Below are 12,140 nucleotides of genomic sequence, written 5' to 3'. Positions count from 1 at the left end.
TAGAGTACGGAAGAATTGGGATTTAAGAGAATAATAACGAGCTGAACACCTCCCTTTAAGTCTGCCATGCCATGTGTCCATTGCAATAAATCTTTAAACTCAGGATCATAAATCACAGTCATATAAAATTATGGTGAGGAATAAAAAGCAATCATTGACAAAGCAGGAGCGAGAGGAGCAACATGTTGGTAAAAATGGATGTGAGCCATGGAGAGCAGGCAGTGGCTGGACAGGAGACCAGGGAATAGCTGAGGGATGGATAGGACTGAGGGATGAGAGGCAGGAGATGCTCCCAGGGGGCAAAAGGCACAGAAAGCAAAACCACCCGTCCCACTCCCTTCCTGGCATTGAGCTCTGGAGTCCCAAATCTCAAAGTTTCAATGCTGTGTGAAAAATGCAAAATTGCCAAAATGCCAAAATGCATCTCATAACAAGAGCTGCAGGGCTAGCACAAACCCTGCTCGCATGTCTCCCTCTCGGTCCCTGAGGTGCCGAGGGGGAGGTCTGGGCTTTGGGTCCAATGGGACGAGCCCTGCCGATGAGCCAAATTTGGGTCAAAATGAGAACTGCATCTGTGGCTTGGCTGGTGATTTTTAAGGTCCCTTCCAATCCAAACCACTCTATCCTTCTATGATTTGGCTTTGTGTTCCTTTTCTTTGGAGGGAGATATAAATTAGGATGTTACATCTACAAAGTCTATATTGAAAGAAAATTAGGTGACAGGGAAAGACTCAAAAGTTACAAAAAATGAAAATAAAAATAAAGATGGCCTAATAGTTTCAACTTAGCATCATGCTACAGGTTTTCTTGGGGTGGTTATTTTCAGAATTTCTCCTTTCCTGTGAATTCACCCGTACAGCAAAGGGGCTGCTCATAAGGCTCTGCCCATCTTCCTGATGCCCTGTAGGACACTCAGACTGGATTTGCACTTGGAGACAGGAACAAGCCAACAAGAGCCGTGCTTCAAACGCGCCAAGTGCTATAAAATGCCAAGGGCCTTGGAAGATCATGTCCCTGGTGTTGCAAATTGAGCACCCAAAATTAGCAAGCGCCTTTGATCATTTTGGCCTTAATCTCCCCGTGCCTCAGTTCACCAGCTGGTGATATCGCAGGAGCGCTGTGCAGATAAACGCATTAATATTGATCAGATGCTGAAGCATTACAGAGAAGCTCACAAGGAAATTAATGTTGAATTCAGTGTGTGGTTTGAACAGCGTGTGTTAATGTGGCCTAGAGCAATTCGCTGGATTAAAATAACTCAAAATCGTAGGTGATCGGATAATTAAAGGATGCATTGCACTCGATGTGCACAAAGGCCCAAATTATGGGTGTGCGGGCTGTTTAATTCTGGCGTTTCCTCCTGAGAGCTTGACTTTGCAACCTCACTGTTGCCCACACGTGGGTTTATAGCCTGTGTCCGGAGGAAGGGAGGTTTATCTCACCAAAGCCTCTCCCTGCACTATCTCAGTGCCTGTCAGCCTACCCCACCCCTGGTAACTTTTGAATCTGATAACCAAATCCAACCCAAAATAATGCCACTGTAGGGACCACAAAAAGAGAAGATTTCAATGAGCAAGGAGGCAGACTAGAGAGAAAAGGTCCAGCTATTCCCCCTGAAGAGAAAGTTTCAGGGAAGAAGAAAAAGGGGAAAGCTATTCCCCCTGAAGGCGACAGGTTGCCTTGCTGCACACCAGGAAACCCACAGGAGATGCAAACAAAACTGGAGACATGAGTCCGTAGGACATGGGCACCTCTGGTGTAGCTTCCCCTGTGCTGCTCTTTCACCTGATGGATATAGGATACAATCCATATGATAGGATATGATCCATATGATCCCTATGATACATCAGGAAACCGGGCTTGTCAACCTCAAAATGACACGTAGAGGCCAGATCCTACCTGCTAGGCCCTGCCAGGGCCACAAAGATGATCAGAGGCTGGAGCACCTCTATTATGAAGAAAGGCTGGGAGAGCTGGGGCTGTTCATCCTGGAGAAGAGAAGGCTCTGGGGAGACGTCACAGCAGCCTTTCAGTACTTAAAGAGGGCTTATAAAAAGTATGGAGAGGGAACTTGGGTGGATAATGATAGAACAAGGGGGAATGGCCTTAAGCTAAAAGAGGGGAGATTTATATTAGACATTAGGAGGAAATTCTTCATTCAGAGGGCAGTGAGGCCCTGGCCCAGGCTGCCCAGAGGAGCTGTGGCTGCCCCATCCCTGGCAGTGCCCAAGGCCAGGCTGGATGGGGCTTTGGGGAGCCTGGGCTGGTGGGAGGTGTCCCTGCCCATGGCAGGGGAGTTGGAACTGGGTGACCCTTGAAGACCCTTCCAACCCAAGCCATTCTATGATTCCTTGAAGCACCTTCATTGACACCATGGAAGAACCTTTTTTCCCTCTCAGCCCATGCTTGCATTGGGTCCGGGTTCACCCTGAGGACAGATCACAACCCCCCAGCTTCACGCAGTATTACTGCTCAAGCCATACACGAGTTGTCACCGTGAGCTTGACGTGCACGGCCAAAACACATGAATGTCACATGGACATAGACTCTCTTGCAGGGGTGACAGCCAGGGTCCTCCTAGCCAAAGGAAGGGACTTACTCTGGATGTCTCCGTTGCTTGCACCCAGGAGAAACATTGACAGCCTCCAGCAACATCTCACCACATCGATGGAGTCAAATAATAAGTGAAAAGTGGAGGAAAACAGAAATTAAATGACACAGGCAGAAGAAGAAAATATGGAAAGCCATTCACTTGCCTTGGAAGTAATCACTTTTTTCATTTAAGAAGAACACTCAGCTATCTTTTATATTGTTATTGGTGAAAGTCCTCTTAGAAGCTGGAAATTAATTTTTTTTTCTGTCTCCTCATTTTCTCTCTTTCCCATTTGGTGAACATTTCTGTTTTCCTGTGTTTCTCACAGAACTGAAATTAACTTGGCTCATTTTGTTCTTTCCTTTCACAGCCATTAACATTGGTGAATAATGAAGAGAGAAGCAGCTTTGTTAATTAACCGCAGCCACTGCATTAAGTCCAGGCTGACATTGCACTCGCACGCAAGAAAGGCACCGTGCCATCGGCGGATGAGCATGTGAGACAACAGCCGGAGCTGAGCCTTGATGTCCAAACTGATCCCAGAGGAGAGATGAAGTGTTGCAGTCTTTATTAATGGGCAGATTCCCCAACCAAATGCATTATTCAGGCCTGCTTTCCATGATTTCCTACTATATGTTTCTAATCATGATGGGATTCCAGGTTAAAATGATGATATTTGTTTTCAGTCATGGTATGACACAGAAATACACACTTGGGGCAGTCTCACCATCCTGGTTTTCTACAGAAATTTTCTGCCTTTATGAAATGAGGGCTGAGAGAGTCCCCCGGGCCTTTCGCTCCAGGTGTTGGCTGCCAGGAAAAAAAAGGAAATGCCCTGGAGCAAGCAGTGAAAAAAGTAAACTGGCAGCACTTTTATCTCCCACAAAGAGATCTCCAAAGATAGCGAGCAGCCTGATTGCCAACAGGGAGGTCTGCTGGGGAATATGTTCCTCACCTTTCCCTGCAAAAGCCCCTGGTGAGGACCAGGATCCCTGGCTAACTGGACAACAAGCTAGGAAGAAGCTTACACAGCCTGATCTCGTATTTATTCACCCCATTTCCCTCTCCATCACATTATATGTGCCCTGAAGGGCTGCATGAGGCAAGCTCAAGCCATTAGCACCAGCTCCTTGGCAACAGGGCTGTGTTGCAGGGATGGCGATGGAAAGGAGAAAAAGAAATGTAGCTGGGCATACCCCTGCCTCTTCCCAGCCTGCAGTAGTTAGGCAGACCTTAGCAGCCCATGGGAGGCTGCAGACCTCCAAATCCACGGGGAAATCCATCAAAATCTCATGCTTGGGTTGGAAGAAAAGTTAGTGAGTCAACAGAGCCTACAGGAGAAATGGGACCCACCTGCGTGGAAGGGGAATGCAGACTATAAGCTAAACATGAGCTTGCTCAAGTCCTAATTCTTCTTCTTTACATAAAATATGCTCTTGCCTTGGGTTTAGGCCATGCCCTAGTGCTCCCTGGCAGGCAAACCCCAAACTCAGTAGGTGCTTTAGGCAAAGCACAAGAGATTTATTCCTCCAGAATGGGGCCAGCAGGACAGCCCCATGCTTCACACGGTGCTCAGCCCTTCCTGTGTAGAGGGTCAACATCTTAACGTGATGCTTGGGTTGACAGAGTGCAACTAATGCAAGCAGTAATCCTGTTCACAAAGCCAGAGCAGCCACAAGCAAAGATTTGGTGCAGGGCACTGGATCTAAGCCTAAACGCTGCCTCATCCTGCACATTCCCAGCAGCAATCGGGTGATGGAGCTGAGCTAAAGTTGCCCCCTGGCTAGATCAATGCCCTCTGCTCTTTGCAAGCCACACTCCTTTTACAAAACAAAATGAATTACCAACCGAGTTGCCAAGCAAAGAAAGGGTTCAATTTTGCAATTTTAGCTCTGCCAAAAGTCTCATTCCCTGCCAGAGCTGAAAGCAGAAGGTGCCAGTGTTTAGCAGAAGCAGACGTGTTTGGGAAAGTTTTAATGGAATTCCCAACTTCCAGGCCACCAGCGCCAGCCAGTGTAATTCTTCCAGCTGTCCAAATTTGTGGCTACTGAGATGTGAGCAGCCTGTGAAAAGATCTCCAGACGGTGAGTTATGCAGTGCGGTGGACAGGGAAAGGATTCTAGTAGAAGAGCAAATCTCATTTTCTTCCAGAGATCTATAACTCATCTCGAAAAAAATGTGCTTTTATCTAATTGTTATGAAAGCTACAGCCCCATAAAGGTTGTTATACAGTGATACAGTGTTTAATTAAGCAGGTGTTTCTAATCCTTGCAGCACAATGCAGGTGGCTTTCTCCAATGGAATTGAGCTTTACTTCATGCTCTTTATAAACTCTGGTGCATTTTAGGCACCCTCCCTTAAATAGATTTGCATAGGCGTAGAAAGCAAGGAAAGCCAGCCTGCTTTATTGAATCCGGCTCCTTTCATTCAGCAATACCCATTTTCCCCAGCACACTGGATTCTTTCCAGTGTGGAGCAGCCAGGCCATCTCCCAAGGTCCGTTCAGAAACTCTCTGCTCTTTTCCTTCACTCATCTATTGCACCTGCTTTGAGCAGAGACCGTTGCAGGCACTTTGCTCTACAACTACATCAGCCCCCAAGAGCTGCCAAAAACGGGTTCCTCACCTTGACTCTGCAGCAATTCCTGCTGGGATATGGTAAGCTCTGTCCTATCTGTCATCAAAGCTCTTGTCTTGATTTATGCTTGCTGCACGCTGTTCAGTAAGCATCCTCATCCCCGTTGTAGAGGTGCAGAAAAGCCATTGGCCTGATCAACAATGTCACTGGCATGTTTTAATCATGTTGAGTCTCACTGAAACTCTTTCACCTTATCACAGCCCTTCACAGACACTTAAACAAGCCTTCAGCCCCCAAAAGCAGGTCCATGTCTCCAATGAAAACAAAAGCCTGGTATGTGAAGCAGCTGAGGAGCCTGGCTGTTCATATCTCCCCAGCTGCTCCTCCAGTGTCACTCAATGTTGGCTAGTTGCTTGGACAAGGAGATGAGCCACATAGTAATGCCTCAGCTCTGCCATTTCTGCAATGTGCCTTTGGGGCTCCGTGGGGAGCATGCACTGTTTGCCTTCACCCGTAGACTTTGGGTGCACCCACTGAGCATTGGCCATTGCCCTCTTACCCGTGTGGTTCTATGGGGCAGTCACACTGTGGATGGGGCCTGGAAAAAACACAACACACCTGCACTTCTGCCTAGAAGCCCATGATGAAGACCTGACCTCATCTCACCTACCTTCAGCCTTCAAGTGCACACGCCAAGCCTGGTGCCTTGCTCAGACACCTGGAGATGGGATGGATGGAGGTGCCCATTGCTCAGCATCCACTGCAAAGTGAAGGCAGGCTGCTGGCTTGGGATCTCGCTGCTCAATGGTGTTAGAGATGACCCATCCAAACATCTTATTTTCCATCTGAGTGGAAACCACAGTGATTTCTGCTAGCACTGCACACCTAAAAGGGAGACTGAATGCTCGTCCTCTTGCCCACTGGGGTCAGGGCAGGTTAGGCAGGAGGACAGCTTCAGTAGGGCCACTGCCTAGGTGGTTTCAGACTGTTAAAGCAAAGCTGATCTGCTGAAGGTGATGAACTGAAAATTACAGCCTGAAAGAGAGCTCATGTAAGCCAGACCCTGTACTAAGACCCAAGGCGTACCCCCTTTTCCCTAAAGCCTCGGTTATTCACGTAAGGACGTGGGTGGGAAGTCTGTTTGACCCAGCCTGCCTGATCCTTAATTTATGCACCAAGTAGGAAAATTAAGCTTTCAGCCGTTTTATGTCCAAAAAGACCTGCTTTAATTAGTGAAAAGCACTGTTTTAGAGCCACCTACCAGTCTCCTGGAAGGGGCAGTACTGTTCCTGCTGCCACGTGTTTCATTGGGGTGCCTTGACACAGGTCTCCTTGTACCCTGGGCTCTGTGTTTGCCGGGGGCTGGAGCACGCAGGACACTGTTCAGACAAACAGCTCTCTTCCAGGAACCAGCCACATCCGTGATGTTTTCCACCCAGAACAGGCTCATTTATTTTCTGCTTTATCTCCCAGAACAACAACACCTCCATCCCCCAGCCCCATGCCGCTTGTCCCTCTGAGAAAGGCCTCATTATGGGACATCCTATGTGGTAAAAAAAGGCCATTTCCTCTTCTTTACTCTCTTTTTTTTTTTCACTGCTCTTATTATTCTTCCCCATTTGCCTTCGTGCCTCCCAAAACAGCAAAAAAACCCTCTCCTTTCTAGGGGGTCTGGACTCACTTGGAAAAGCCAGGCCATGCAGGTATATAAGCAGTGGGACCATTTTCATTTTGGGAAGCAATTTTTATCCAAAGTTCCATGGGGCAGTCATGGTCGGGGAGAAAAGGGTGCAAAGTGCTGCTGATGTGGGGGTGAGTCTCATAAGGATCGCCATCGGACCATTTCTCCTCATAATGTGAAACACATTCCTGTGGGGTTATTGAGTAGGAAAATTGGGGTTATTAGGTAGGAAAAAAAATATGAAAAAAACAAGAAGATTCATTAGATCCTGACAGCTTATTTTTCTGCTGTACTGCCAACTTCTCTTTATGTTGATTCATAGGATCTATTAGTTTGGACTTAATGATCTTGAAGGTCTTTTCCAACCTAAACGATTCTGATTCTGTGATGCACGGCGGGGACAGGGTGTTTGCTTCCCCAGGCAAAGCAGCAAGTGGAGCTAGATGGTTTAATACTTTGGTGCTCAACGTACCAAGCAATGACCGAAAAACATGAAGGTGGCACCTCTGTGGAGGTCACTTGCTGCCCTTCCTGAAGATCAGTTTGAAGCGGGTGGCCCTGGTAACGCTGCAGGGGAAAAATCAATGCTCAGTGAAAATAGCTTGGGGTTCTCCTAGAAGAGCAAGGACCCAAAGAGGGGGAAATGACAGGGATATCCTGAAGGTAAACTGGCTCTGCTTTTTGGCTATAGGCATGGTACAGGAACAAAGGATGGCCTGTGAAACATAAGGAAAAATTACTAAGATGTTATTTTTAGGCCAGAAGCCAGCATTTCTTCCATCCTGGGACACCCAGCCATGGTGAGGCATGGCTGTGTGGGTACCAAAGGGCTTTCCCTTTTGCAGCCCTGTCGCTCCGTGCTCCGTGAAAGAAAGACACAGCATGGAAGAGAACAGAATTTTTATTTATTTATCTATATATATCTGTAGGCACCATCTTTCCCACTTAAACCTTATCATGCTCTGAAAATCTGCAAAGGCCCAGCTCAGTGAAGTTTTTTCTCAGGCTGGTGCCTATCTTGATGTGATGCTCAAGCAGCTGTTGACAAATTCCTGCCATTTTCTGCAGGCTTTTCCCCCTTCACTTGCAAGTCTCTTTGGTCGGGCTGTTTCCAGCCTTGGCAAAATGAATGCAGAGCTGCGTTGTGAAACAAGCACTTTCCTCCCACCCTGCCCTGCCTGCAGGAGGGATGCTCCAAAAAAATATTCCCCAACCCAACATGGTAGCCACCGTCAAATCTGGCCTCTTTTGCTGCAACAGCTTCGAGAAACATCATCATTTCACCGCTGCTCTGCTGTGACGATGTGGTCCTCTCTGGCCAGAATCACTTCGCTCATCCTCCCTTGGCAGCCTGGAAACACTTTGGGTGAAAAACATCCCCTTTTTGACCAGCTTTGAAAAGAACGAGGATAGTCAGGGCCAAAGGGATTTTTCTATAATGCAGGTGGCATTGCACATAAAAGATAACAAGTTTTTTTATTATTATTATTATTATTTTACATAGATAAATTGAAAGTGGAAGAAAACAGCTGCAGTCCCAGCATCCCAACCATGCCTCAGCACAGGAACACCAGCAGCAACTCCACACCAGGCACCAGCACAGGCATTCAGAGCAGCCGGGGATGGGCAGGATGAATCCCAAATGCAGCACACGCTTCCCTCTGCACTGCTTCAGATTGCTGAGTAGATTGGCGGGGCCGCAGGCAGCCCCAAGTTACATCTTTTTGTGCAAAAGCCCTGGTGTTCACCAAGCGTTGCCCAAGGTGTCGAGGAGATAACCGTGGGTTTATCCTCGCTGGCGTGCAGCGAATGCTAACGGAGCCGCAGCGCTGCTCGTCGAGTCGCTGGCGCAGCAATGGTCAGCTCCTCAGGTAGTGTAATTTTGGGGCTGTGCTGATTTATATCAGCAGAGAAGCTGGCTCTTTTCTTGTTCCGAACAAAGAAGGCATGTACTAAGAAGCACGTTTGCTCCCGCTTTTGTATCTGACATGAAAGGACGGCTCATCTTGTTGCGGGAGAAAGTCTGAAGGCCCGCTAGCAGCTCTCCCCCAGCACGTCGAATAACAGTTTGTTCTTCTAACTGTACGAAAACGTTGTTTCTTCTCTCTTCCTTGGCACAACTGAAAATCTGAATTAGTGGCTTGTTTCCTACGTTCCCAACCGGAAAGATGAAAAGCTATTTTCCTCCTTTATCTGTATGCCAGGTGCCCAACTATTGCATGGCATTTCCCCCAACGACAGCAGGGCAGCCGGCTTTGTCCGTACGTTCATTAAAACGTGCTGCAGAAAAGCATTTCTGCCCATGCAGTCTGCACAGATAATGTTTCTGCAGCCCCAGGAAAGAGTGGTATTTTTGGCCCAAAAAGCAACAATATTTCTTGCCATCTCCCGTCAAGTTTTCCAGATTTTTAGAGGCTGTCCGAGGAACTATGATGCATTAATGCTGTCCGATGATGCTTTAGTACCTCTAGGACTGTAACCGAGGCAGACTTCCCCAGGACTGACACAGGAATACCCATCATATCAGATGCTACTTAACCCAGAGCCTTTATAAAGGAAGTTATTGGATTCCAATCATCCAAAACCTGTTGCTGTTTTAGTGATTTAGCCCTCATTCACAGAGAAAAGCAGCCCAGCTGCTGTAACAGGACAGCACCATTACACATATGTTAATTTACATCACCCGGGCAGAAAGTCACAGCCATCAGCAAACTTTTGCCCTGCTGTTGAAGCTGCATCCCTGCGTCAGCCGGTGCAGGGCCTGGGGAGGCTGGCAGGAGCTGCTCCTCAGGCACCTGGGCCTGAGAAAACACGTTTCCTCAGCTTTTGGTACCATCATTTAAGTTGCTGGAAAAAACTCAGTAAGCACCCATGAGCCATCGCATCCAAAACTGAGCCCTGGCCCCAGGTCCTGGGCAATTTGTTCTGCCCCCAGCCTTGTTTTCTGTGGATTTGCTTTCCAGACTTTCAGGTTCAGGTGGGCCTCGGTGCTGCAGACCACCACAACACGTCGGAGCAGGCCTGTGGGTGCCTTTCTTCTTCAGCTTTAATGGCTTTTCACAAGGAATATTAGCTTTTGTGCTCCCCTAGATGAATTGGCAAGCCCTAATGAGCTGTGAATACAATTTAATAAAGCTCACATTCGGAGGACGGAAATGTTTCCGTGGAAGGAAATGAATGCAGCCAGGAGGAGGGAGGGCACAGAGGTGTGCGGCCTCAGAGCGTGGAACAGCCAGAGCTGAACTCGTGAGGAGCTGCAGAGCCTTCAGATGTACCTCAGAAATGCCCAGAAGGCAGCGTAAGCTTCCCCCCAGTTGATTTTGGGAACCACACGCCTGTGCTAAGCTCTCGGTTCCCAAACATGCTCCGAGAGCTGGGACAGGAATGGTATAGATGAAAAGCCAGTCCAGTACACCCAAGACCTCCTCAAACATAGAATCACAGAATCATTAGGGTTGGAAAAGCCCTTCAAGATCACCTGGTCCAACCACCCCCTACCACCAATGTCACCACTAAACCATGTCCCCAAGCACCACGTCCAACCTTTCCTTGAACACCCCCAGGGACGGTGACCCCACCACCTCCCTGGGCAACCCGTCCCAGTGCCTGACTGCTCTTTCTGAGAAGAAATGTCTCCTCATTTCCAACCTGAACCTCCCCTGGCACAACTTGAGGCCATTCCCTCTGGTCCTATCACTAGTTACCTGTGAGAAGAGGCTGAACCCCAGCTCCCCACAGCTTCCTTTCAGGTAGCTGTAGAGAGCAATAAGGTCTCCCCGAGCCTCCTCTTCTCCAGACCAAACAACCCCAGTTCCCTCAGCTGCTCCTCACAGGACTTGTGCTCCAGGCCCTTCACCAGCTTCGTAGCCCTGCTCTGGGCACGTTCCAGGGCCTCGATGTCCTTCTGGTAGTGAGGGGCCCAAAGCTGAACACAGCGCTCGAGGTGCAGCCTTACCAGAGCAGAGTACAGGGGGACGATCACCTCCCTGGTCCTGCTTGATGCTGAAGAGAAAGCCAAGGGGAAGGGGGCTGTGCTGAGCTGGGCTCCTCTTTGGAATTACTTGGTCCCTTGCTCGGATGTGAGCAGCCCCTCTGGGATGCCCCAGACCATGGGGCTCAGCCCGTTCTGGGCTTTGCTTTGAGCGTGGCACTGGGCACTACCTCTGTAGCATGCTTTCCTTCATCTCAAGGACAGGTCGGTTCCTAGAGCCTCTAGCCAGGCTGATGCCATCTTGTGGGGAGCCCCTCCAGCTATTGGAAGTAAATCAGATTATGGCAACCTCCATTAAGGCCAGGGAACATGGTGCTGTGTAAATGTGCTCCTCCTCCCCACGGGACTGACTCTCAGAGGAGGCGTGAGGTTGATGCAGAGGTTTTGGGAGCACCAGAGAGGGATCTGCAGTCTCCCCCTTCCCCAGGATTCCTTTATTTAAGAAATACGCTCTTGCATAACTGTGCACAAAGCTAAACATACACATCCACAAAGCATCTCCACCCACATACCCAAAGCACAGCTAAAAAACTCAAGCTGGAACAAAAAGTCACCTTACACTACCCCAGAGACACACACAAGGATATAGGCAGTAAAGCAGGTTTTCTTCTTCCTTTTTCTTTATTTATTTTTATATCAAAGCCTCAGACGTTGAAAGACATACATTTCCACTTAGGTCTGTGTTTGACTTGCAAGGTGCCTCACTGTTGGAAAGGCTCAGCTCAAAACCTACAAACCCATCAATGGAAAGGACACAGTGTTGTTGTATCAAACAGGATACGGTTTCATGGAAATCCTGACCACGTTTAACCTATGTGCAAACACTGGCTGTTTCACAATATTATGTTTCACAATGTTATCACAATAATCATCTCCCTCCTGTTCCGCCCTCCCTTTTTACCTAACACTCTATGCTAATTATTTTCTGCCCCTTATTTCTCGTGTGCTCCCCCTTCCAGACTAATAAATAACATCTGAAATTCAAACAATTAAAAGTTTACTGAAGTCAGAGCTTGGACAAAATTCAGCATTAGGTCACCAGGAATCCAAAATCACCATCGTAATTTTCCCTAAAAGAATTATATTTATTTTTGCCAAAAGACGCTATTAGGTTAATGTTTACCAACAAAATGAAAATTGTTTTTTAATAGGCCTGAACGATACAAGAGAAAATCATCAAACAGCTACAAAATGAATTATAGGCTGGGAGCCAAATTTTACAAATTGTACTTTAGAGTGAGAAAACAGCTTTCTCTCTGAAGTTATCATGTGTTAGCATCTGATGTTAAGAGTCTTTT

The sequence above is a fragment of the Anser brachyrhynchus genome (genome assembly GCF_964034855.1).
Source record: "Anser brachyrhynchus genome assembly, chromosome: 1".
Lineage (NCBI taxonomy): Eukaryota > Metazoa > Chordata > Aves > Anseriformes > Anatidae > Anser > Anser brachyrhynchus.
Note: the sequence above shows the minus strand (reverse complement) of the source record.